This window comes from Triticum aestivum, chromosome 7A (genome assembly GCF_018294505.1).
Source record: "Triticum aestivum cultivar Chinese Spring chromosome 7A, IWGSC CS RefSeq v2.1, whole genome shotgun sequence".
In the NCBI taxonomy this organism is placed as follows: Eukaryota; Viridiplantae; Streptophyta; class Magnoliopsida; order Poales; family Poaceae; genus Triticum; species Triticum aestivum.
The window spans coordinates 183,181,474-183,204,819 of NC_057812.1; positions in this window are offsets into that span (position 1 = coordinate 183,181,474).

Below are 23,346 nucleotides of genomic sequence, written 5' to 3' on the forward strand. Positions count from 1 at the left end.
GAACTCTGCGCCGCCGCCTCCGGAGTTCACGGGGCCAACTGGAGAAGCCGGCGGGGAGAACCCCGTCGAGGAGAGTGAAGGCAGCGACCCCTCTACTCCGGACGCGAACGTTCCGCCGCCGCCTCCGCCGCCGTCTGAAGGCGCGCAAGGCGAGAAGCCAGCGGACCCTCCGGTGCCGCCGACCGAAGACGAGGCCGTGGCGAGGCTACTCCTCCAAGTTGGCTCGCCACCGCGCCGTCTTCTGGAGAAGGCGACTTCGGCACCCCGCCCCTGGAAGCTGGCACCGCCAGCTCGGCGGCCCCAGACGCCGAAGCGACGAGCGCCGCACCTATTGGGTGGGTGCGAGGAGGCGGCATAGGGACGCTGAACCGGGCGCTCCTGGACGTCCAGGCGAAGCTCCGTGCTGAGGGCGACGCTCTCCAGAGTTGCACCAAGGCGTTCCTAGCATCGCGGGCAGCCGTCCGGGTATGTTTTTTTCCTTTGGTCTTTGTTTTCTTGTTCCTCTCTGTGGGGGCGCGCCAGTGCACCCACTTGGTGTAGTCCCCGAGTTTCGGGCCGGCTGCTGAGCAGGCGGCCCGAAACTCCAATTGATGAACTTCTGGGTACTAACTTTGTCTGAAATGCTTGTCGCATGATTACCACAACCTCCGCGTCACTGCCTTCAACCGTAACGTTGAAGAGCTGGGCAAGCGGACCGCCGACTTGGCGGAGAGCCGGAGTAAGTCCTTTTTTCTTCTCTGTGGGGGCGCGCTAGCGCACCCGCGGGCTGTAGTTCCCGAGATTCAGGCCGACTGCTGAGCAGTCGGGCCGGATCTCCCCGGCGACCTACTTTATTGACGACTGTTATCTTTCTTCCTTTTCTTCAGGAGCCAACGCTGCTCTTCAACAGCAGCTGAGCGAAGCCAACTCCGCCCTGCGTGCCAAAGGGGAGGAGTGCAGCAGGCTCGCCACAGAGCGCGATCTGCTGGCCACTCAGTTGGCAGAGCAGAAGGAGCTGCTTGTGAAGTCGTAGAGGAAGGCGGAGGAGACGGAAACCGCCCTCTTGGCTGAGTTCGCGAGCGAGCGCTCCTCCTGGTCTGACAAGGAGGCGCTGCTGTCCTCCGACTTCCACGAGATTGAAGACATCGTTGATGGTGAATCTCTTTATTTTCTTGCTTCGAGCTGCTGATTTAAATTGTGCCGACTCCTGGTTTTTGACTAGCTTCCTCGTTTCTTCGCGTCTTTGCAGACTTCTTCCCTGGGCAGTCGCAGGCCGCCATCCAAGCCACTAAGGCCAACCGTGAAAGTCGGAGGGCGCAGAGATCGCCGCCGATGCCCCCCAAACTCTTGACGAGCACATCTTGAGCATCGAGGCTCGCCTCCGGCCGGTTCACCGGATGCTGCGCCAGCTTCAGCGCGTCGGTGCCCAGGCGATTGCCGCCCTTTGGCCGGGCATGCAGGCTCTGCGCACCCCCAGCCTAACGGCCAACTGGCTGGAGGTCGCGACTGGTCGTCTTGAGGCCTGGAAGGGCTCTTCGGCCCGGACTGGAGCGCGCCGGGCCTTGGAGTTCGTCAAGGCGTGGTACCCGGGGCTGGATCTAGACCGGTTGGCCACACTTCGGTCGGAGGCACAGCCGGAGCTGGCGGCTGCGGAAGATGCCCTCATCAAACATGCTGCGGCGATTGCCGAGTACACCGACACCAGCATCTTCATCCCCGAGCGGTCTGAAGACGGCGAGGAGGTACCGCCGGAGTGGTTTGGGATGAACCCAGACTACGGCGAAGACTCGGCGGAGGTGATTGGCTCCAGTGTCGAGGAGGAGGACGAGGCGGAGGATGGAGGCGAGGCGGAGGCACCAGAAGACAGAGCAGACGGCCAGCCTTAGCTCGACCGCGCCTCCAGCAACGAGCCACATGCGATCGAGTCAACTGCCGCCGGAGGTGATCAAGCCGAGACTAGCCAGCCGGCTGCCACGATGCCTGACGCTGGCGCCTCCTCCGACCCTCCGAATCCGTCTGCTGCCTCCTAAGCTGCCGTTGTATCTTTTATTTTATCTGCTTCAGTAGTTGCATCAGCTGTAAAACCTTCGGAGGAGATTTGCATTCCATGGCCGCTCTGTCTCCTTGCCGGAGTCGTCCCTCTTGCGTGCTCGGGGCTTCTGAGCGTCGATCAGGTAGTAGGAATCGTTGCCCAGTACTTTGCTGATGATGAAAGGGCCTTCCCAAGGCGCCGACAGCTTGTGCTGGCCAGCTGTTCGCTGGATCAGCCGGAGCACAAGGTCTTCTTCTTGGAAAGATCTTGGCCTGACCTTCCTGTTGTGGTACCAGCGCAAGCTCTGCTGGTAGATGCTAGACCGGCTGAGTGCCAACAGCCGGCCCTCTTCCAGCAGATTGACACCGTCTTGTCGTGCTTCTTATGCTTCCTCCTCGGTGTACACGGTGACTCGTGGGGAGTCGAACTCTATGTCCGTTGGGATGATGGCCTCGGGACCATGGACGAGGAAGAAGGGCGTGAAGCTGGTTGACTTGTTTGGAGTCGTGCACAGACTCCCGAGGACGGCTGGCAGCTCATCGAGCCAACAGCCAGCCGAGCGCTCCAAAGGCTCGATCAACCGAGGCTTGATGCCGGACAGGATGAGGCTGTTTGCTCGCTCCACTTGGCCGTTTGACTGCAGGTGGGCGACGGACGCTAGGTCCAGTCGGATGCCCTGTGTTGCGCAGAAACGGGCCAAGGCGCCTTTGGCAAAATTTGTGCCATTGTTGGCGATGATGCTGTGTGGTATGCCGTACCGAATTGTGATATCGGTGATGAAAGTCACGGCAGTCGGACCATTCAGTTTCTTAATTGGCTTCGCTTCTATCCACTTGGTGAACTTGTCTACTACGACAAGTAGGTGAGTTAAACCACCTCGTGCTGTCTTGAATGGTCCCACCATGTCTAGACCCCAAACTACGAAAGGCCAGGCAATGGGGATGGTCTTGAGCGCAGAAGCCGGCTGGTGCGGCTTGGAGCTGAACTTTTGGCATCCTTTGCATTTTTGGACCAACTCCTTAGCCTCTTCCAAGGCAGTCGGCCAGAAGAAACCATGCCGAAAGGCTTTGGCGACGAGTGCTCTTGAAGCCGCATGGTGGCCGCATTCGCCTTGATGGATGTCTTTGAGAATCGCTTGGCCTTGCTCTGGCTCTACGCAGCGCTGGTAGACACCGATGACGCTGCGCCTGACCAACTCTCTGTTGACTATGGTATAGGCTGCCGCCCGGCGTTGTACTTGCCGAGCTGAGGTCTCATCAGTTGGTAGCTCTTTGTTCACCAGGAATTTGAGGATGGGCTGGGCCCATGAGGGTGCTGCTATTTCTTCGACTACCAGAACTGCGACTTGGACGAGGGTGGCTGGGCTGGGAGGCGGCGGGTTGGAGTCAACAGCCGCTTGCTAGGTTGATGAAGTCCCCAGGCCGACTGGCGCGGTCCTTGGGGCGAGTTCTGGAATCTTCGAGTCCACCACCGCAGTCCCCGGGCCGGGTTCCGTAGTCCGTGGGCTAGCCTCGACTGTGGAGGCTCCGGAGTCATCTGCCGAGATCCTCGTGCCGCCTCCCGGGGCTCTGGAGGCGGATCCGACGTCTCCGGGAGGAGCCGGTACGAAGATGGAGTCTGATTCTGGCGAGGGCTTGACAGATGGCTTGAGAAGGCGTTGAAGGGCGACACCAGATGGTATTGCTTGGCGGGTAGAGCCGATTCGTGCCAATGCATCTGCTTGGTCGTTGTCATTCTTGGTATATGAAGGAACTCGCATCCTTCGAAATACCCGCTGAGTTGCTGCACGAGGAAACGGTAGCTCGCCATGTTTGCGTCTTTCGCGTCCCAGTCGCCGGATGATTGCTGGACCACTAAGTCCGAGTCACCATAACACAAGATCCGGCGGATGCCAAGCTCTTTGGCAAGCCGGAGCCCATGAATGAGCGCCTCGTACTCGGCAACGTTGTTGGAGGCGGCAAAGTGGATTTGCAGTGCATATTTGAGCTTGTCGCCTTTGGGAGAGGTGAGGACGACGCCGGCTCCCAAGCCGGTGCGCATCTTGGAGCCGTCGAAGTGCATCCGCCAATGGGTGGAGTCAGGCGCTGGAGGCAGGTACTGGGTCTCGGCCCAGTCGACGAGGAAGTCGGCCAGTGCTTGTGATTTGATTGCGGTGCGGGGCTGGTAGTAGATGGTGTAAGGAGCCAGCTCTATGGCCCACTTGGCCACTCGACCAGAAGCATCTCGGCTACCGATGATCTCGGCAAGTGGGGCCGTGCAGACCACCGTGATTGGATGCTCTTGAAAGTAAGGCTTCAATTTCTTGGCGTCAAAGTGCACGCCATAGCACATCTTATGGTAGTGGGGGTAGTTCTGCTTGGAGGTCGACAGTACCTCGCTCAGGTAATATACTGGTCTCTGGACAGGCAGCGCCTTGCCTTCCTCCTTGCGCTCCACTACAATGACTGTGCTGACTACCCGGCTGGTGGCGGCGATCTACAGGAGCATAGGTTCCTTGGGAGTCGGAGCCGCCAGGATAGGTGGAGTAGTCAGCATCTTCTTCAACTGGTGAAAAGCTTCGTCCGCCTTATGGTTCCACTCGAAAAAAGTGGTCTTCTTCATGAGTTGGTATAAGGGGAGAGCTTTCTCGCCCAGCCGACTGATGAATCGGCTGATGGACGCTAAGCAGCCGATGAACTTCTACACATCCAGCAGTCGGCTGGGTACCTCCATTCTCTCGATGGCCTTGATTCTTACTGGGTTGCATTCTATGCCGCGTTCAGAGACCAGGAAACCTAGCAGCTGGCCGGCTGGTACTCCGAAGACACACTTCTCGGGGTTGAGCTTGATCTGGAACCGGCGCAGGTTCTCAAAGGTCTCCTTGAGGTCTTCCAGCAGTGTTCCATGCTTTTCCATCTTCACCACCACGTCGTCCATGTAGACGTGGGCGTTCCTGCCGAGCTGCTTGAGGAGACACTTCTGCATGCAACGCTGAAAGGTGGCGCCGGCATTCCTCAAGCCGAACGTCATGGTGAGGTAGCAGAATGCTCCAAACGGCGTGATGAAGGCGGTCTTCAATCTGTCAGCCGGGTTCAGCTTGATCTGGTGATATCCTGAGTATGCATCCAAGAAACTCAACAGCTCGCATCCGGCTGTGGAGTCTATCACCTGATCGATTCTTGGTAGAGCAAATGGGTCCTTGGGGCAGGCCTTGTTGAGGCTCATGTAGTCAATACACATTCGCCACTGCTTGTTCTTCTTTAGCACCAGGACCGGATTTGCCAGCCACTCCGGAAAGAAAACTTCCATAATGAAGCCGGCTGCTAGGAGTCGGGCTATCTCTTCTCCGACGACTCTTCTCTTCTCTTCTGATAAGCGGCGCAGGGGCTGCCTGACCGGCTTTGCATCAGATCGGACATGTAACTTGTGCTCGGCGAAATCCGTCGGTACACCTGGCATGTCTTTGGGGGACCATGCGAAGATGTCCCGATTCTCACGGAGGAAATCGACGAGCTCGCCTTCCTATTTGCTGTCGAGGTTTGCACCTACGACGGCGTACCTCTCTGGGTGCTTCGGATCCAAGGGTATCTTCTTTGTCTCTTTGGCCGGCTTGAACGAACCCTCAGCCTCCGACTCCTTTGGGCTGGGCGATATCTCAGGCTGCTTGCCGGCCATCGCCACAACTCGTTCAAGGAGCCGCTTCTCAGCCGCGATTACCAGGGACTCGGCCAGCCGACTGCTCTCAGCTGCGCAAGCTGATGACTTCCGGTAGTCGCATGCCACAGTCAGAATTCCCCTGGAACTGGGCATCTTCATCTTGAGGTAAGCGTAGTGGGGGACCGCCATGAACTTGGCCAAGGCGGGTCGGCCAAGTAGCGCATGGTATGGGCTCTCAAGGTCCACCACCTCAGACCAAACAGACTCTCTTCGGAAGTGATCTTTGTCCCCAAAGGGGACGTCCATCAGGATCTTGCCGATCGGCGAGCAGGAAAGCCCAGGTACAATGCCATGGAACACTGTCCGGCTGCTCTGAAGCTGTCTTTGCTTGATTCCTAACTTCTCCATGGTATCCTTGTACAGCATATTGATGTTGCTGCCCCCGTCTACCAGAACTCGCGAGAAATGCGCGGCCCGTCTATCCATAGCAAAGGTGGCGTCTAGGACCAAGGCGTAGGAGCCCAGATTCGGCATCACTTTTGGGTGGTCAGCCCTACTCCAGCTGATGGGCTTCTCAGACCAGTGCATGAACTCTGGCGTCTCTAAGGCTACTGCGTTCACCTCTTGTCACTGCAGCCGCCTGCTGTGTCGATCATCAGCCATACTGGTGAACACCACATAGGCTCCGTGTTCTTCAGGGTATTCATCTTGTACTGCGCCGACTGGCCTGACTGCCGGCTGCTGGGGCGGAGGCGAAGGCGGCTGCCCAGCAGGCGGGGGTGGCAGGAGGCCGTCTTCCTTGGCGATCCTGGTGAGCCAGTGGCACTTCCGGGTGGTGTGATTCAACGGCTTTGCGCCGCTGTGGAACTTGCAAGGTCCATCCAAGGTCTGCTCATAGGAGAAGGCCGGCAACCAGTTAGGCTTGCCGCCTTTCTGTCGCTTGGCCGGAGGCTGCTCTTCTGTCTGCTGGGCTTCAACGGTCGTGACCTGCCGGCTGCTGGAAGCCGGCTGCGGGGCCTTGCGCTTGTTGTCGCCCTGCTGTTGTCGCCGGCCGGCGTCTGCCGCCGGAGTTCTTGGAGCTTGAGGAGCCACTTTGCCAGTCGTGCTGATTTGAATTTCCGCCTTCATGGAGGAGTCGGCCGTGGCGTACTTGTCCGCTATGATCAGCAGCTCGTCGAGGGTTTCTGGCTCGTCGCAGAGGAGCTTGTGCTTGAGGAGGGTGCCTTCTCGGCACCCGGCTGTGAAGTACTCGATGGCCTGCACCTCGTGCACGCCCTCGCAGGAGTTCCGGAGCTCAGCCCAACGCGTGAGGTAGTCGCGAGTCGACTCGTCAGGACCTTGCACGCACAAGGAGAGCTGATGAGGCTTGGGAGGACGCTTGTACGTGCTGGTGAAGTTCTGGACGAACGCTTCGGTGAAGTCGACCCAGCTGTTAATGCTGCGGGGCTTTAGGCTGTTCAGCCATGTCCGGGCCGTGCCCTGGAGCATGAGCAGAACGCACTTTATGGCGACACGCTTGTTGCCGTTTTCTATGCTGGCAGCCGTGGAGTAGTCGTCTAGCCAGTCTTCCGGCTTCACGGAGCCGGTATACTTGGGCATGTCTCTTGGGAGCGTGAACCCTCTGGGAAAGGGCTTGTCCCGAATGCGGGGCCCGAAACAAGGCGGACCCAGCTCGTCTTCTTCTTCTAGCGCCAGGGACCGGTGAAGTCGGTCGATCCGGTGGCGGGCGTCATTCTCTCCAACTCCCTCTCGGCGGCCAAGGCGGTAACCGAGAGTCGGAAGGTCAACAGGCGGCGGGGAGACTTGCCTCTCCTTACGGGGAGGGGGAGGCGGATAGTCGTCCCGTCGTTCCACTGCTCTCGGGCGGCCATCTCGGTCGCGCTCTATGGTAATGCGAGTCCGACTGTGGCTGAAAGCCGGCTCCTTGTCCTTTCTTCCTCGGGCGCCGCCATTCGGCATCCGAGAGGTCGTGCCTTGATCTTGGTGCGGGTCGTCGTTTGGCCGCTGTGGCGCCTCCATGCGGCAGTCGGCCTTGTTCTGCGCGGCGGCCGCTGGACTCGCTCCATCATGAGGCGGCGTTCTTCGCCCTCGAAATTGTCCAGCTCATCCGCTGCTGCCTGGGAGGCTCGGATGTTCTCCGCTGGTGTAGCGTACACGGGCGGCTAGCCCCAAACAGGCTGGCAATGGCTACGCCGCGCTGCTGGACCGCGCCAAGGCGGCTGGGCCCTGCCGGGGCCGGCGAGCCGCCAACGGCGCGATCCATCTCCCGCTGGTAAGCTTCTGACAAGCGTCTCATGCTGGCCAGCTTCTTCGCGCCTTCAACGAGCTGAAGGCGGCGCGCTTCTAACGTCTCCGCGTCAGCATCTTCCAAAATGGGCGCAGTAGTCTTGCAGCGCCGCACCGAGTGAGTTGGGCGCTCCTCCGCCAGGGAACTCGTCATGACTGATGACTAGCACCTCAATGACGGTGCTTCCGTCGCTCTCTGCGTGGGGGAGAGGTTCGTCGTAGACCACCATGTTGGTGGGAACGCGTCGAGCGACGCGGTGTCGGAGTCGACCAACATCGGGTCGGTGGAGCCTACGGACTCCAAGTCTACGGCAGGCCCGCCGGAAACATGGAGTTGATCGAGGAGGCCCGCGAGGAGGTTCTCGGGGCCGCCCGTGCCTGCGTCGGATGTAGGTTCGTCGGAGAGGCGGACCTCGCTGACAAGTTCGGCCAAGGAGCTGGCTGCGCAGGCGATCTCAATGCCGTGCAGTGCGTCGATGCAAACTTCGTCTGGCGTGCCTGGCTGGCTGCGCTCGCCATGGAGGAAAAGGGTTCCCATCCAGAACAGATATCCGGACGGTGGTGCACCAGGCCCCACGGTGGGCGCCAAACGTCGGCGGTTTGGTGCGAAATATGCCAACGGATGGCTTATCATGGTGGGGGCGAGTAGAATGTCGCCGGTGCCTGGAAACGGGATGAGGCGAAGACATGCACGCCGGCGAACCTTACCCAGTTTCAGGGCTCCCCGGGGAGATAATACCCCTACTGCTGCTCTGCGGGGTCACCGCATGATCACTATGGCCAAGTGTTTACACGGTTGCTCCTTGAGCTGTTTCTTAGAGGTAGGAGAGGGCAAGGCTAGCTCTCTCCTTCTATCTGGTATGATCTAGAGCTACTGGGTTCCAACCCGTTGCATGGGTGCCCTGGGGGGTTTATATAGGCCTACCCCCTAGGGGTACAATGGTAATTCGTCTGGGCGCGGGCCCAGCCATCAGTGCCTTTGGCCTCCGATTTCTCCGCTGACTGCTGGGACCCGCCGGTTGGTGGGCCCCGCCGACTGGTCTGGTACGGAGCCGACAGGCCGCGTCCGTTGCGGGCGGGTCTTGTTGGCTGCTGATTACTGTAGCCGTGCTTCTGATGACGCGGGCTTGGTCATGGGGTCGTGGCAACAGTCCCGCCGCCTGGCGGGCGATCACTATTGCCACTCCCCATCACATCTTGATTAATGGCGCATGGGGCCCAGGGGAGGGCTCGGCCGACTCCCCGGGCCGACTCCTGACGGATCCGACTAGCGGTCCTCTCGCCGTCTCCTAGGGTCTCACTGACTGGTGGGACCTGCTGCTTCCGGGCCGTTCAGATAAGCTATCATGGGCGCAGGACTCGGTACTGTGGTGCTGATGTCAGGGCCGGCAGGGTAATAGTGCCACGCCGCACGGAGATCTTCCCGAGTACGGCGTGCTGTGGCCATGCCTGCCCTTGGTAAGGGGCGGGAGTGGGCTTCACTGTAGCCACGCCCCTGCCCCGTCCCCTTCGATGAGGTCATGGGTTTGTTGGAGTCGTCGGCCGACTCCCCAAAGCCGGCTTCTCTGGAAGTTGTCCCTGGGACTCGGCCGTGAGCGGGCAGTCGGCCGCCCTGCCGTCGACTCCTCAGGAGGCGGCTCTTCGCCCTGGGGTCTTGAGGGGCGCGGCCTGCCCTGATGTCTTGAAAGGTTATGGGACTCGGGTTGGCCTACCCGTGGCCCATTACTCCGACACTTAGTAAATGGGATTTCAACTTTATCATATCTATATAGAGAATTTACCTTTACTACCTGTGTCGGGTTATCAAGACCTTGTATTTCTTCAAAAGGAGATGGATTAAAATTATGCATTTCTTTGACAGGCGGTAAATTAAGACCATGCATTTCTTCAATAGGAGGTAATTTCTTAGCATCTTCAGCTTTAGTACCCTTTTCTTTCATGGATTTCTTTGCCTCTTGCATATCTCCAAGACTGAGAAATAGAACACCTCTCTTCTTCGGAGTTGGTTTAGGAATAGGCTCGGGAGTTGGCTCAGGAAGTGTCCAATTATTTTCATTAGTCAACATATTATTCAATAGAATTTCAGCTTCATCCGGTGTTGTTTCCCTGAAAATAGAACCAGCACAACTATCCAGGTAATCTCTGGAAGCATCGGTTAGTCCATTATAAAAGATATCAAGTATTTCATTTTTCTTAAGAGGATGATCAGGCAAAGCCTTAAGTAATTGGAGAAGCCTCGCCCACGCTTGTGGGAGACTCTCTTCTTCAATTTGCACAAAATTATATATATCCCTTAAGACAACTTGTTTCTTATGAGTAGGGAAATACTTAGCAGAGAAGTAATAAATCATTTCCTGGGGACTACGCACACAACCAGGATCAAGAGCATTAAACCATATCTTAGCATCACCCTTTAATGAGAACGGAAATATTTTAAGGATATAAAAGTAGCAAGTTCTCTCATCATTAGTGAACAGGGTGGCTATATCATTTAATTTCGTAAGATGTGCCACAACAGTTTCAGATTCATAGCCATAAAAAGGATTAGATTCAAGCAAAGTAATTATATTAGGATCAACAGAGAATTCATAATCCTTATCAGTAACAAAGATAGGTCAAGTAGCATAAGCAGGATCATACTTCATTCTAGCATTCAGAGTTTTTTTTGTTTAAGCTTAGCTAATAATCTCTTAAGATCACTTCTATCATTGCATGCAAGAAAGTCTCTTTTAGTTTCTTCATCCATAACATAGCCCTCGGGCACAACAAGCAATTCATATTTATTAGGAGAGCCTTCATCATCACTTTCATCAATATTATCAGTTTCAATAATTTCATTCTCTCTATCCCTAGAAAGTTGTTCATCAAGAAATTCACCAAGTGGCACAATAGTATCAAGCATAGAAGTAGTTTCATCATAAGTATCATGCATAGCAGAAGTGGCATCATCAATAATATGCGACATATCAGAATTAATAGCAGAAGAAGGTCTAGGTGTCGCAAGCTTACTCAAAACAGAAGGTGAATCAAGTGCAGAGATAGATGGCAGTTCCTTACCTCCCCTCGTAGTTGAGGGATAAAACTTTGTTTTCGCGTCTTTCAAGTTCTTCATAGTGACCAGCAGATATAAATCCCAAGTGACTCAAAGAATAGAGCTATGCTCCCTGGCAACGGCGCCAGAAAATAGTCTTGATAACTCACAAGTATAGGGGATCGCAACAGTTTTCGAGGGTAGAGTATTCAACCCAAATTTATTGATTCGACACAAGGGGAGCCAAAGAATATTCTCAAGTATTAGCAGCTGAGTTGTCAATTCAACCACACCTGGAAACTTAATATCTACAGCAAAGTATTTAGTAGCAAAGTAATATGATAGTACTGGTAACGGTAGCAGAAGGTAATGATAACAAAAGTAATGTTTTTGGTATTTTGTAGTGATGATAGCAATAGCAACGGAAAAGTAAATAAGCGAAGAACACTATGTGAAAAGCTCATAGGCATTGGATCGGTGATGGAGAATTATGCCGAATGTGGTTCATCATGTAATAGTCATAACCTAGGGTGACAGAGAACTAGCTCCAGTTCATCAATGTAATGTAGGCATGTATTCCAAATATAGTCATACGTGCTTATGGAAAAGAACTTGCATGACATCTTCTGTCCTACCCTCCCGTGGCTGCGGGGTCCTAGCGAAAACTAAGGGATATTAAGGCCTCCTTTTAATAGAGTACCGGACAAAATCATTAACACATAGTGAATACATGAACTCCTCAAACTACGGTCATCACCATGAGTGGTCCCAATTATTGTCACTTTGGGGTTGCCGGATCATAACACATAGTAGGTGACTATAGACTTGCAAGATAGGATCAAGAACTCACATATATTCATGAAAATATAATAGGTTCAGATCTGAAATCATGGCACACAGGCCCTAGTGACAAGCATTAAGCATAGCAAAGTCATAGCAACATCAATGTCAGAACATAGTGGATACTAGGGATCAAACCGTAACAAAACTAACTCGATTACATGATAAATCTCATCCAACCCATCACCGTCTAGCAAGCCTACAATGGAATTACTCACGTACGGCGGTGAGCATCATGAAATTGGTGATGGAGGATGGTTGATGATTACTATGGCAACGGATTCCCTCCGGAGCCCCGAACGGACTCCAAATCAGCCTCCCGAGAGGTTTTAGGGCTTGGCGGCGGCTCCGTATCCTAAAACACGATGAATCCTTCTCTCTGATTTTTCTCTCCCCGAAAGTGAATATATAGAGTTGGAGTTGAGGTCGGAGGAGCTCCAGGGGGCCCACAAGGTAGGGGGCGCGCCTAGGGGGGCAGGCGCGCCCCCACCCTCGTGGCTAGGGTGTGGCCCCCTGGTCTTGATCTTTTGCTAGTATTTTTTATTATTTCCAAAAATACGCTCCATGGAGTTTGATACGTCTCCATCGTATCTACTTTTCCAAACACTTTTGCCCTTGTTTTGACTCTAACTTGCATGATTTGAATGGAACTAACCCGGACTGACGCTGTTTTCAGTAGAATTGCCATGGTGTTATTTATGTGCAGAAACAAAAGTTCTCGGAATGACCTGAAACTTCACGGAACGTCTATTTGGAAATAATAAAAAATCCTTGCAAAAGATGAAGACCAGGCGGCCCACACCCTAGCCACGAGGGTGGGGGGCGCACCTGCCCCCCTAGGGCACGCCCCCTACCTCATGGGCCCCCTGGAGCTCCTCCGACCTCGACTCCAACTCTATATATTTGTTTTCAGAGAGAAAAAAATCAGGGAGAAGGATTCATCGCGTTTTATGATACGGAGCCGCCGCCAAGCCCTAAAACCTCTTGGGAGGGCTGATCTGGAGTCCGTTCGGGGCTCCGTAGAGGAGAATCCATCGCCATCATCATCATCAACCATCCTCCATCACCAATTTCATGATTCTCACCGCCGTGCGTGAGTAATTCCATCGTAGGCTTGCTGGACGGTGATGGGTTGGATGAGATTTATCATGTAATGTAGTTAGTTTTGTTAGGGTTTGATCCCTAGTATCCACTATGTTGTGAGATTGATGTTGCTATGACTTTGCTATGCTTAATTCTTGTCACTAGGGCCCGAGTGCCATGATTTCAGATCTGAACGTATTATGTTTTCATCAATATATGAGAGTTCTTGATCCTATCTTGCAAGTCTATAGTCAAATATTATGTGTTATGATCTGTTAACCCCGAAGTGACAATAATCGGGATACTTACCGGTGATGACCGTAGTTTGAGGAGTTCATGTATTCACTATGTGTTAATGCTTTGGTCCGAGACTCTATTAAAAGGAGGCCTTAATGTCCCTTATTTTCCGTTAGGACCCCGCTGCCACGGGAGGGTAGGACAAAAGATGTCATGCAAGTTCTTTTCCATAAGCACGTATGACTATATTCAGAATACATGCCTACATTACATTGATGAATTGGAGCTAGTTCTGTGTCACCCTAGGTTATGACTATTACATGATGAACCACATCCGGCATAATTCTCTATCACTGATCCATTGCCTACGAGCTTTCCATATATTGTTCTTCGCCTATTTACTTTTCCGTTGCTATTGTTACGATCACTACAAAATATCAAAAACATTACTTTTGTCATCGTTACCTTTTTCTATCATTACCACTACTATCATATTACTTTGCTACTAAATACTTTGCTGCAGATATTAAGTTTCCAATCGTGGTTGAATTGACAACTCAGCTGCTAATACTTGAGAATATTCTTTGGCTCCCCTTGTGTCGAATCAGTAAATTTGGGTTGAATACTCTACCCTCGAAAACTGTTGTGATCCCCTATACTTGTGGGTTATCAAGACTATTTTCTGGCGTCGTTGCCGGGGAGCATAGCTCTATTCTTTGAGTCACTTGGGATTTATATCTGCTTATCATTATGAAGAACTTGAGAGATCCAAAAACCAAGCTTTATCCCTCAACTACGAGGGGAGGTAAGGAACTGCCATCTAGCTCTGCACTTGATTCACCTTCTGTTTTGAGTAAGCTCACGACACCTAAACCTGCTTCTGCTATTCGTTCTGATATGTCGCATGTTATTGATGATGTCACTTCTTCTATGCACGATACTTATAATGAAACTACTTCTATGCTTGATACTGCTGTGCCACTTGGTGAATTTCTTGATGAACAACTTGCTAGGGTTAGAGAGAATGAAAATATTGAAATTGATAATATTGATGATAGTGATGATGAAGACTCTTCCCCTAATAAATATGAACCACCTGTTATTCCTGAGGGTTATGTTTTTGAAAAAGAAGCTGCTCTAGCTATTTTAGCTTGCAAAGATAGATACGAGCTCAAGAGGTTATTAGCTAAATGGAAGCAGCAATCTCTTAATGCTAGAATGAAACCTGACCCTGCTTTTGCTACTTCACCTATCTGTGTTACTGATAAGGATTATGAATTCTCTGTTGATCCTGATATAATTACTTTGGTTTAATCTGATCCTTTTCATGGCTACGAATCTGAAACTATTGTGGCACATCTTACTAAATTAAATGATATAGCCACCCTGTTCACTAATGATGAGAGAACTCGTTACTTTTATATCCTTAAAAAATTTCCGTTCCCATTAAAGGGTGATGCTAAGATATCGTTTAATTCTCTTGATCCTGGTTGTGTGCGTAGTCCCGAGGATATGATTTATTACTTCTCTGCTAAATATTTCCCTGCTCATAAGAAACAAGCTGCTTTGAGGGATATATATAATTTTGTGCAAATTGAAGAAGAGAGTCTCCCACAAGCTTGGGGGAGGCTTCTCAAGTTACTTAATGCTTTGCCTGATCATCCTCTTAAGAAAAATGAAATACTTCATATCTTTTATAATGGACTAACCGATGCTTCCAGAGATTACCTGGATAGTTGTGCTGGTTTTGTTTTTAGGGAAAGAACACCGGATGAAGCTAAAATTCTATTGAATAATATGTTGGCAAATGAAAATAATTGGACACTTCCTGAGCCAGCTCCCGAGCTTATTCCTAAACCAACTCCGAAGAAAAGGGGTATTCTATTTCTCAGTCCTGAAGATATGCAAGAGGTAAAGAAATCTATGAAAGAAAAAGGTATTAAAGCTGAAGATGTTAAGAATTTACCTCCTATTGAAGAAATACACGGTCTTAATTTACCGCATGTTGAAGAAACATATGATCTTAATCCATCTCCTATTGAAGAAATACATGGTCTTGATAACCCAACACAGGTAGTAAAGGTAAATTCTCTCTATAGATATGATAAAGCTGAAATCCCATTTACTAAGTTTAATAGCCCATGCTTAGATGAGTTTGATAAATTTATGGCTAAACAAGAAGACTTCAATGCTTATTTTGGTAGAGAATTAAAATGCAGTGCTGATATGCTTGAACACTTGGGTGATTATATGGCTAATGTCAAAGCTGAACTTAAACTTATTAGTAAACATGCTTCTATGGTTACCACTCAAGTAGAACAAGTACTTAAAGCTCAAAATGATTTGCTCGATGAATTGAATAGTAAATATAATGATAATGCTGTTAGGGTTATGACTAGAGGTGGTAAAATGACTCAGGAACCTTTGTATCCTGAAGGCCATCCTAAGAGAATTGAGCAAGATTCTCAGAGAAATAATATAGATGCACCTAGTCCTTCTAAAAGGAAGAAAAAGAAAAATGATAGGACTTTGCATGCTTCTAGTGAACCTATTGCTGAAACACCTGAGAATCCAAATGATATTTCTATTTCTGACGCTAAAACACAATCTGGTAATGAACCTGAAACTAGTGATAATGTAAATGATAATGTTCATGATGATGCTCAACCTAGCAATGATAATGATATAGAAATTGAACCTGCTGTTGATCTTGGTAACCCACAATCAAGGAATCAAAGTTATGATAAGATAGACTTTGTTGCTAGGAAACATGGTAAAGAAAGAGAACCATGGGTTCAAAAACCCATGCCTTTTCCTCCCAAACCATCCAAGAAAAGGGATGATGAGGATTTTGAGCACTTTGCTAAAATGATTAGACCTATCTTTTGCATATGCGATTAACTGATATGCTTAAAATGAATCCTTATGCTAAGTACATGAAAGAAATTGTTAATAAAAGAAAGATACCGGAAGCTGAAATTTCCACCATGCTTGCTAATTGTACTTTTAAAGGTGGAATACCTAAGAAACTAGGAGATCCCGGAGTACCAACTATACCATGCTCCATTAAAAGAAACTATGTTAAAACTGCTTTATGTGATCTTGGAGCCGGTGTTAGTGTTATGCCTCTTTCTTTATATCGTAGACTTGATTTGAATAAGTTGACACCTACTGAAATATCTTTGCAAATGGCTGATAAATCAACTGCTATACCTATCGGTATTTGTGAGGATGTGCCTGTTGTGGTTGCAAACGTTACTATTTCAACGGACTTTGTTATTCTTGATATTCCCGAGGACGATAGTATGTCTATTATTATTGGAAGACCCTTTTTGAATACAGCAGGGGCTGTTATTGATTGCACTAAAGGCAATGTCACTTTTCATGTTAATGGTAATGAGCATACGGTACACTTTCCGAGGAAACAACCTCAAGTTCATAGTATCAACTCTATTGGAAAAATTCTATCGATTATATTTGGAGGTTTTGAATTTCCTTTTCCTACTGCCAAGAAGAAATATGATATTCTTATTGTTGGGGATGTGCATATCCCCATTGAGGTAACCTAGTGTTATTCGAAAATTCTCCATTTCCATGTTATTCGGAATGAGTTTGTTAACAAGACTTGATCAACCTTGTTAATGGATTCCTTTTAATTATCATGAGATGGAGGAATTTAGAAAACACAACTCTCTGTACCCTCCTTTTACTTTCTGTTATTTATATTAAATAAAAAAAATAAGCATTTCCGGTCTGTTATCTGATTATCCGTGCAATATAAAAATACCCCGAAATAAAAGTTCTCCAAATGCCCTGAAATTTAAATATGATTTTTTTCTAGAATATTTGAGAATATTTGGCACTGAGAACACAGCAGAGGGCATCCACATGGCCACGAGGGTGGAGGGCGCGCCGTACCCCCTGGGAGCGCCCCCTGCCTCGTGGGCCCACGGTGGCCCTCCTCCACTTATTCCTGCACCCACACACTTCTTATTCCCCCCACAAACACAAATATCCAGCTCAAGCACGAGTTCTAGCTCATTTTGCTGCCATTTTTGATCTCCTTGCTCAAAGCACCTCTCACAAAACGGCTTGGAGGGATTGTTCCTTGGTATGTGACTCCTCCATTGGTCCAATTAGTTTTTGTTCTAGTGCTTTATTCATTGCAAATTTGTGCTGCTTAGGTGACCCTGTTCTTGAGCTTGCATGTCAAATTTATATGGTCCCAAGTAGTTCTAATGCATGATATAGGCTCTAGGGAATTGTAGGAGTTCTTGCTATCAATTTTGTTGAGCTTGGTTCACTTTTGTTTGAAGTTACTAAAAATTTCAGAAATTTTTTAGAGGAAGAAATATGTTTAGGAAAATGTACTAAGGTGGCTCTTCAAGGAAACAAGAGCCCATGCTTGCAATGAGTGATGCTGATGATGAGCCACCAAGGGACGCTCCAGTGCGGCCCTGTGAATGGCCTTCAAAGGACTTCATGGATCGAGCAGGGATTAAGGATGAATTTAACGCATATTTGCATAACACTGATCTTGTGAGCTTCGAGGAAGAAAAATGCCGTCGGTACCACTATCTCACTAGTTCCTTTGTGAGGAGGTTTGAATTTTCATCTTCACGTAATTCTCCAACTGTCCTGTTTGATCTTTATGAAAATTATTACACTATGGCCTTAGAGGATTTTACCATTGCTTGCAAACTTTCACAATGGGGTAGTATCAGGGAACCTCGCAAATCTGAATTTAGAGATTTTCTTGCTAGTATAACAGTGGGGGAATCTAGAGATATAACACAGGCTACCATAGGGAGCATTCACTTTCCTGCTATACATTATTTTGATCTCTTCATAGGTAGATGCATTAATGGTAAAGATGAGGCATGTCACATGTGTGTCCCTGACCTCAGTATCCTTAGGAGTGATGTGTTAGGAGATAAATCTTATAATTTGGGAGCCATTGTTGCACGTAGGTTGCATCTTAATAGATTCAATGGAGATTTCTTTGGTGGAATTTATGCAACCCGCTTAGCTAATTTTCTTGGTGTAACTATACGTAATGATGATATTGAATTACCTCCTACTTACCTAGACTTTAATGCTATGGTTCACCACCAGTTTGTCGAGAGGAATGAATCACCTCTCCAGTATCGCCTAATCTTTGACAAACGTCGTGCTGTCCGTATTACTCTCCCTGCTCCTGCCTTCTTTGATTATCAGGCAAAAGGAAGATATGTTATTACCAGAGAGGAGGCAGATGAGTACGAGAGGAGGGCGGAGGCCGCTCGTCGCCACGCTGCAGCTCAGGAGGTGATAGCCGCTGCATCTCAGTACGACCCCAACTATTACTATGGATATCCGCCAGGCCAACCGTGGCCATAGACCAACTTAGGCCAAAAGCCTAAGCTTGGGGGAGTACGTATTTCTCACCGACGTTACATTCATGTTCACACACTCATTGCTAGATGTCGGTGCTCATACTTTTTCATTGTACCATCCATGCTAGTTTATTTTCCTTTTTATGCTTTCTTCTTGTGTGTTTAATAAACCTTAAGAAAAAACAAAAAAATTAGTTGTAGCTTTTAGCTAGTTTTAATTTCCATGCTTGTAGTAGTATTTAAAAAGAAAACCCAAAAAGATTTCCTGTTCTTCTTTTGCTTGTTGGGAGCTTTCCCGTGTAAATAGTTTTATTTCTTTTATTTTCTTTGCGGGTCGATAGGAGAAGACCATAATTAAATTGTTGAAGTGGCTCTTATATGCATTATTGTTGATCTGACAAAAGAACCCATATTGCCTTGTCTTCTCCTGTTTATTGAATGCTTGTAGGTTCCAGGTTAGTCCAATGCACGTGCACTATTATTATTATCCACATCGTTCGGTCGTGCAAGTGAAAGGGAATTATGACGATATATGATGGACTGACTGAGATGAGAAAAGCTGGTATGAACTGGACCTCTCTTGTTTTTGTAAATATGATTAGTTCATCGTTCCTGATTCAGCCTATTATGAATAAACATGTTTGCAATGACAACTAGAGATCATAGTTTCTTGTGCCATGCTTGATTAGCTAGAAGCTTATAATGGTTTACCTCGCGTGCCAACATGCTATTAAAATGGTTGTGATGTGGTATGATAGGGTGGTATCCTCCTCTGAACGATTTAAGTGACTTGAATTGGCACATGTTCACGCATGTAGTTGAAACAAAATCAACATAGCCTTCACGATATTTATGTTCATGGTGGGTTATATCCTACTCATGCTTGCATTTGGTGTTGATTAATTTCAATGCATGTTCATGACTGTTGTCGCTCCCTAGCTGGTCGCTTCCCAGTCTTTTTGCTAGCCTTCACCTGTACTAAGCGGGAATACTGCTTGTGCATCCAACTCCATAAACCCCAAAGTTATTCCATATGAGTCCACCATACCTAGCTATATACGGTATCTACCTGCCGTTCCAAGTAAATTTGTATGTGCCAAACTCTAAACCTCCAAATAAATAGCCTGCTTTGTATGCTCGAATAGCTCATGTATCAACTAGGGCTGTCCGTATCTTCCATGTTAGGCGGGTTATTCTCAAGAGGAGTGGACTCCGCTCCTCACTCACGAGAAAATGGATGGTCACCGGGATGCCCAGTCCCACGCTTTATGCAAATCAAATCAAAATAATTGCAAACAAAACTCCCCCTGGGACTCTTGTTAGTTGGAGGCACTCGTTGTTTTGAGCAAGCCATGGATTGATGCTTGTTGGTGGAGGGGGAGTATAACCTTTACCATTCTATTTGGGAACCGCCTATAATGTGTGTAGCATGGAAGATACCGCCATCTCTTGGTTGTTATGTTGACAATTAACATATACCACTCAAAATATTATTCACCTCTATTTCAAAACCGAGCTCTGGCACCTCTACAAATCCCTGCTTCCCTCTGCGAAGGGCCTATCTATTTACTTTCATGTTGAGTCATCATCCTCTTATTAAAAATCACCAGTTGGAGAGCACCGCTGTCATTTACATTCATTACTGTTCATTTACATTGAGTATGACTTGACTGGATCTCTTTTACCATGAATTACAATGTCTAGTCAGTCCTTGATCTTTGAAGGTGCTCTGCATTTATGTTTTGCGGTCTCAGAAAGGGCTCGCGAGATACCATCTTGTTATATCATATTATGATTGTTTTGAGAAAGTGTTGTCATCCGAGATTTATTATTATTGCTCGCTAGTTGATTATGCCATTGATATGAGTAAACATGAGACCTAAGCGTTATTGTGAATATGGTTAGTTCATAATCTTTGCTAAAAACTTGAATGCTGGCTTTACATATTTACAACAAAAAGAGTAAACAGAGTTTGTAAAAGTTTTTCTTTATCACTTTCAGTTTGTCAAAGAAAATGTTTAAGCTTGGGGGAGTTGATATGTCTCCGTCGTATCTACTTTTCCAAACACTTTTGCCCTTGTTTTGGACTCTAACTTGCATGATTTGAATGGAACTAACCCGGACTGACGTTGTTTTCAGCAAAATTGCCATGGTGTTATTTATGTGCAGAAACAAAAGTTCTCGGAATGACCAGAAACTTCACGTAATGTCTATTTGGAAATAATAAAAAATCCTTGCAAAATATGAAGACCAGGGGGTCCACTCCCTAGCCACGAGGGTGGGGGGCGCGCCCCCTACCTCATGGGCCCCCTGGAGCTCCTCCGACCTCGACTCCAACTGTAACGCCCTCGATGCGGCTATATCTACCACGTGTCGAAGCACGACTTAGAGACATAACCGCGTTGAAAGCAATGTCGCAAGTGAGGTATTCTTCACACAACCCATGTAATACATAAGGGACAGAAATACATAGTTGGCTTACAATCGCCACTTCACACAATTACATGAATAAAGCATTACATCAACTAAATACACACAAGGTCTGACTACGGAACCAAAATTAAAGAAGACTACCCCAAAAGCTACACAGATCCCTGATTGTCCCGACTGGGCTCCACTACTGATCAACTAGAAACGAAACAACATAAAGCACAAGATCTTCATCGAACTCCTCCTTGAGCTTGGTTGCGTCACTTGCTCGGTAACAGCGGCACCTACAAACTGGTTTTGGAAGTATCTGTCAGTCACGGGGACTCAGCAATCTCACACCCTCGTGATCAAGACTATTTAAGCCTATGGTTAAGGTAAAGGTATGAGGTGGAGCTGCGGCAAGCGACTAGCATGTCTGGTGGCTAACATATTCGCAAAAGAGAGCGAGAAGAGAAGGCAAAGCACGGTCGAGAAACTATGATCAAGAAGTGATCCTAGAACAACCTACGTCAAGCATAACTCCAACACCGTGTTCACTTCCTGGACTCCGCCGGAAAGAGACCATCACTGTTACACACGCGGTTGATGTATTTTAAATAAGGTCAACTTCAGGTTTTCTACAACCAGACATTAACAAATTCCCATCTGCCCATAACCGCGGGCACGGCTTTCGAAAGTTCAAAACCCTGCAGGGGTGTCCCAACTTAGCCCATCACAAGCTCTCACGGTCAATGAAGGATATTCCTTCTAGTGGGAAGACCCGCTCAGACTCGGAATCCCGGTTACAAGACATCCTCGACAATGGTAAAACATGTCCAGCAAGACCACCCGCTGTGCCGACAAATCCCGATAGGAGCTGCACATATCTCGTTCTCAGGGCACACCGGATAATCTAAGCGTACGGGAGCCAACGTAACCCAAGTTGCCAAGGGACGGCCCCGCACGGTGCTCTGGGTTGGACCAACACTTAGAGAAGCACTGGCCCGGGGGGTTTAATAAAGATGACCCTTGGGCTGGCCGACCCAAGGGAAAGAAAAAGGTTAGGTGGCAAATGTTAAAACCAAGGTTGGGCCTTGCTGGAGGAGTTTTATTCAAGGCGAACTGTCAAGGGGTTCCCATTATAACCCAACCGCGTAAGGAATGCAAAATCCGGGAACATAACACCGATATGATAGAAACTAGGGCGGCAAGAGTGGAACAAAACACTAGGCATAAGGCCGAGCCTTCCACCCTTTACCAAGTATATAGATGCATTAATTAGATAAGAGATATTGTGATATCCCAACAAGTAAATATGTCCCAACAAGGAACAACGTCTCCATGTTCCAAACAAGGAACAAACTTCAATCTTCACCTGCAACTAACAACGCTATAAGAGGGGCTGAGCAAAGCGGTAACATAGCCAAACAATGGTTTGCTAGGACAAGGTGGGTTAGAGGCTTGGTTCACAATATGGGAGGCATGATAAGCAAGTGGTAGGTATCGCAGCATAGGCATAGCAAAAGAGCGAGCAACTAGCAAGCAAAGATAGAAGTGATTTCGAGGGTACGATCATCTTGCCTGGAATCCCGCAAGGAAGAAGAACGAGTCCATGAAGAAGACAAACAGACATAGTCGAACGGGTCCTCACAATCACGACGTTAACGGAACCAACCCGAAGAAGCAAACACCGGAAAGAAGCAAACAACATAGTAAACAACCAACACATGAACATGGTATGATATGCGGGATGCGGTATGCGATGCATATGCATGATTTGCAAGGGAAAGAAAGAACCTGGCCTCAACTTGTAAATCCAAGAGTGCCACGGGAAAGGTGAGGCGATTTCGGTTGAAATCGATATAAAGAACACCGGAATAGGAGACCCGGTTTGGAAATGGCAAGCAACACAAATATGGCACCGGTCTGCGATAAACAGCAAGTGCCCCACTAAATGCAACAAGATAAATATGCTACAACACCCAAAGATGGCAAAAAAATACATGACAGGGATCCACTCATAATGCTTGACAAAAGATGAACACTGAGCTACGGCCAATTCATCCATTAACAGGGTCAAACAAGCATGGCAAAAATGCAATTGGTAAACAGGTTTCAGACTTAGTGAAATTAACACAAGCCTGGAATTTCAGATTAGGTAGCACACGTTGGAGCGAGAAACCTATATGTTACAGGAACTTAACATGGAAAAGAAAGGCATGGCATGGAGCTACTCAAAGAGCTTAACAAAAGTCCCTTAGTGACCTTGATCCAAAATGGATCAGAAAATACATTTGCAAGCATGTGAACATGGCAAAAACATAATCAGGTTACAGACTTGGAGAAAAACTCGAGCATGCAAATCAGATATCAAGTAGACATGTTTACGAGCTCGATGCACTCACTACAGAGCAAGGCATGACAATCTAAGCATACAC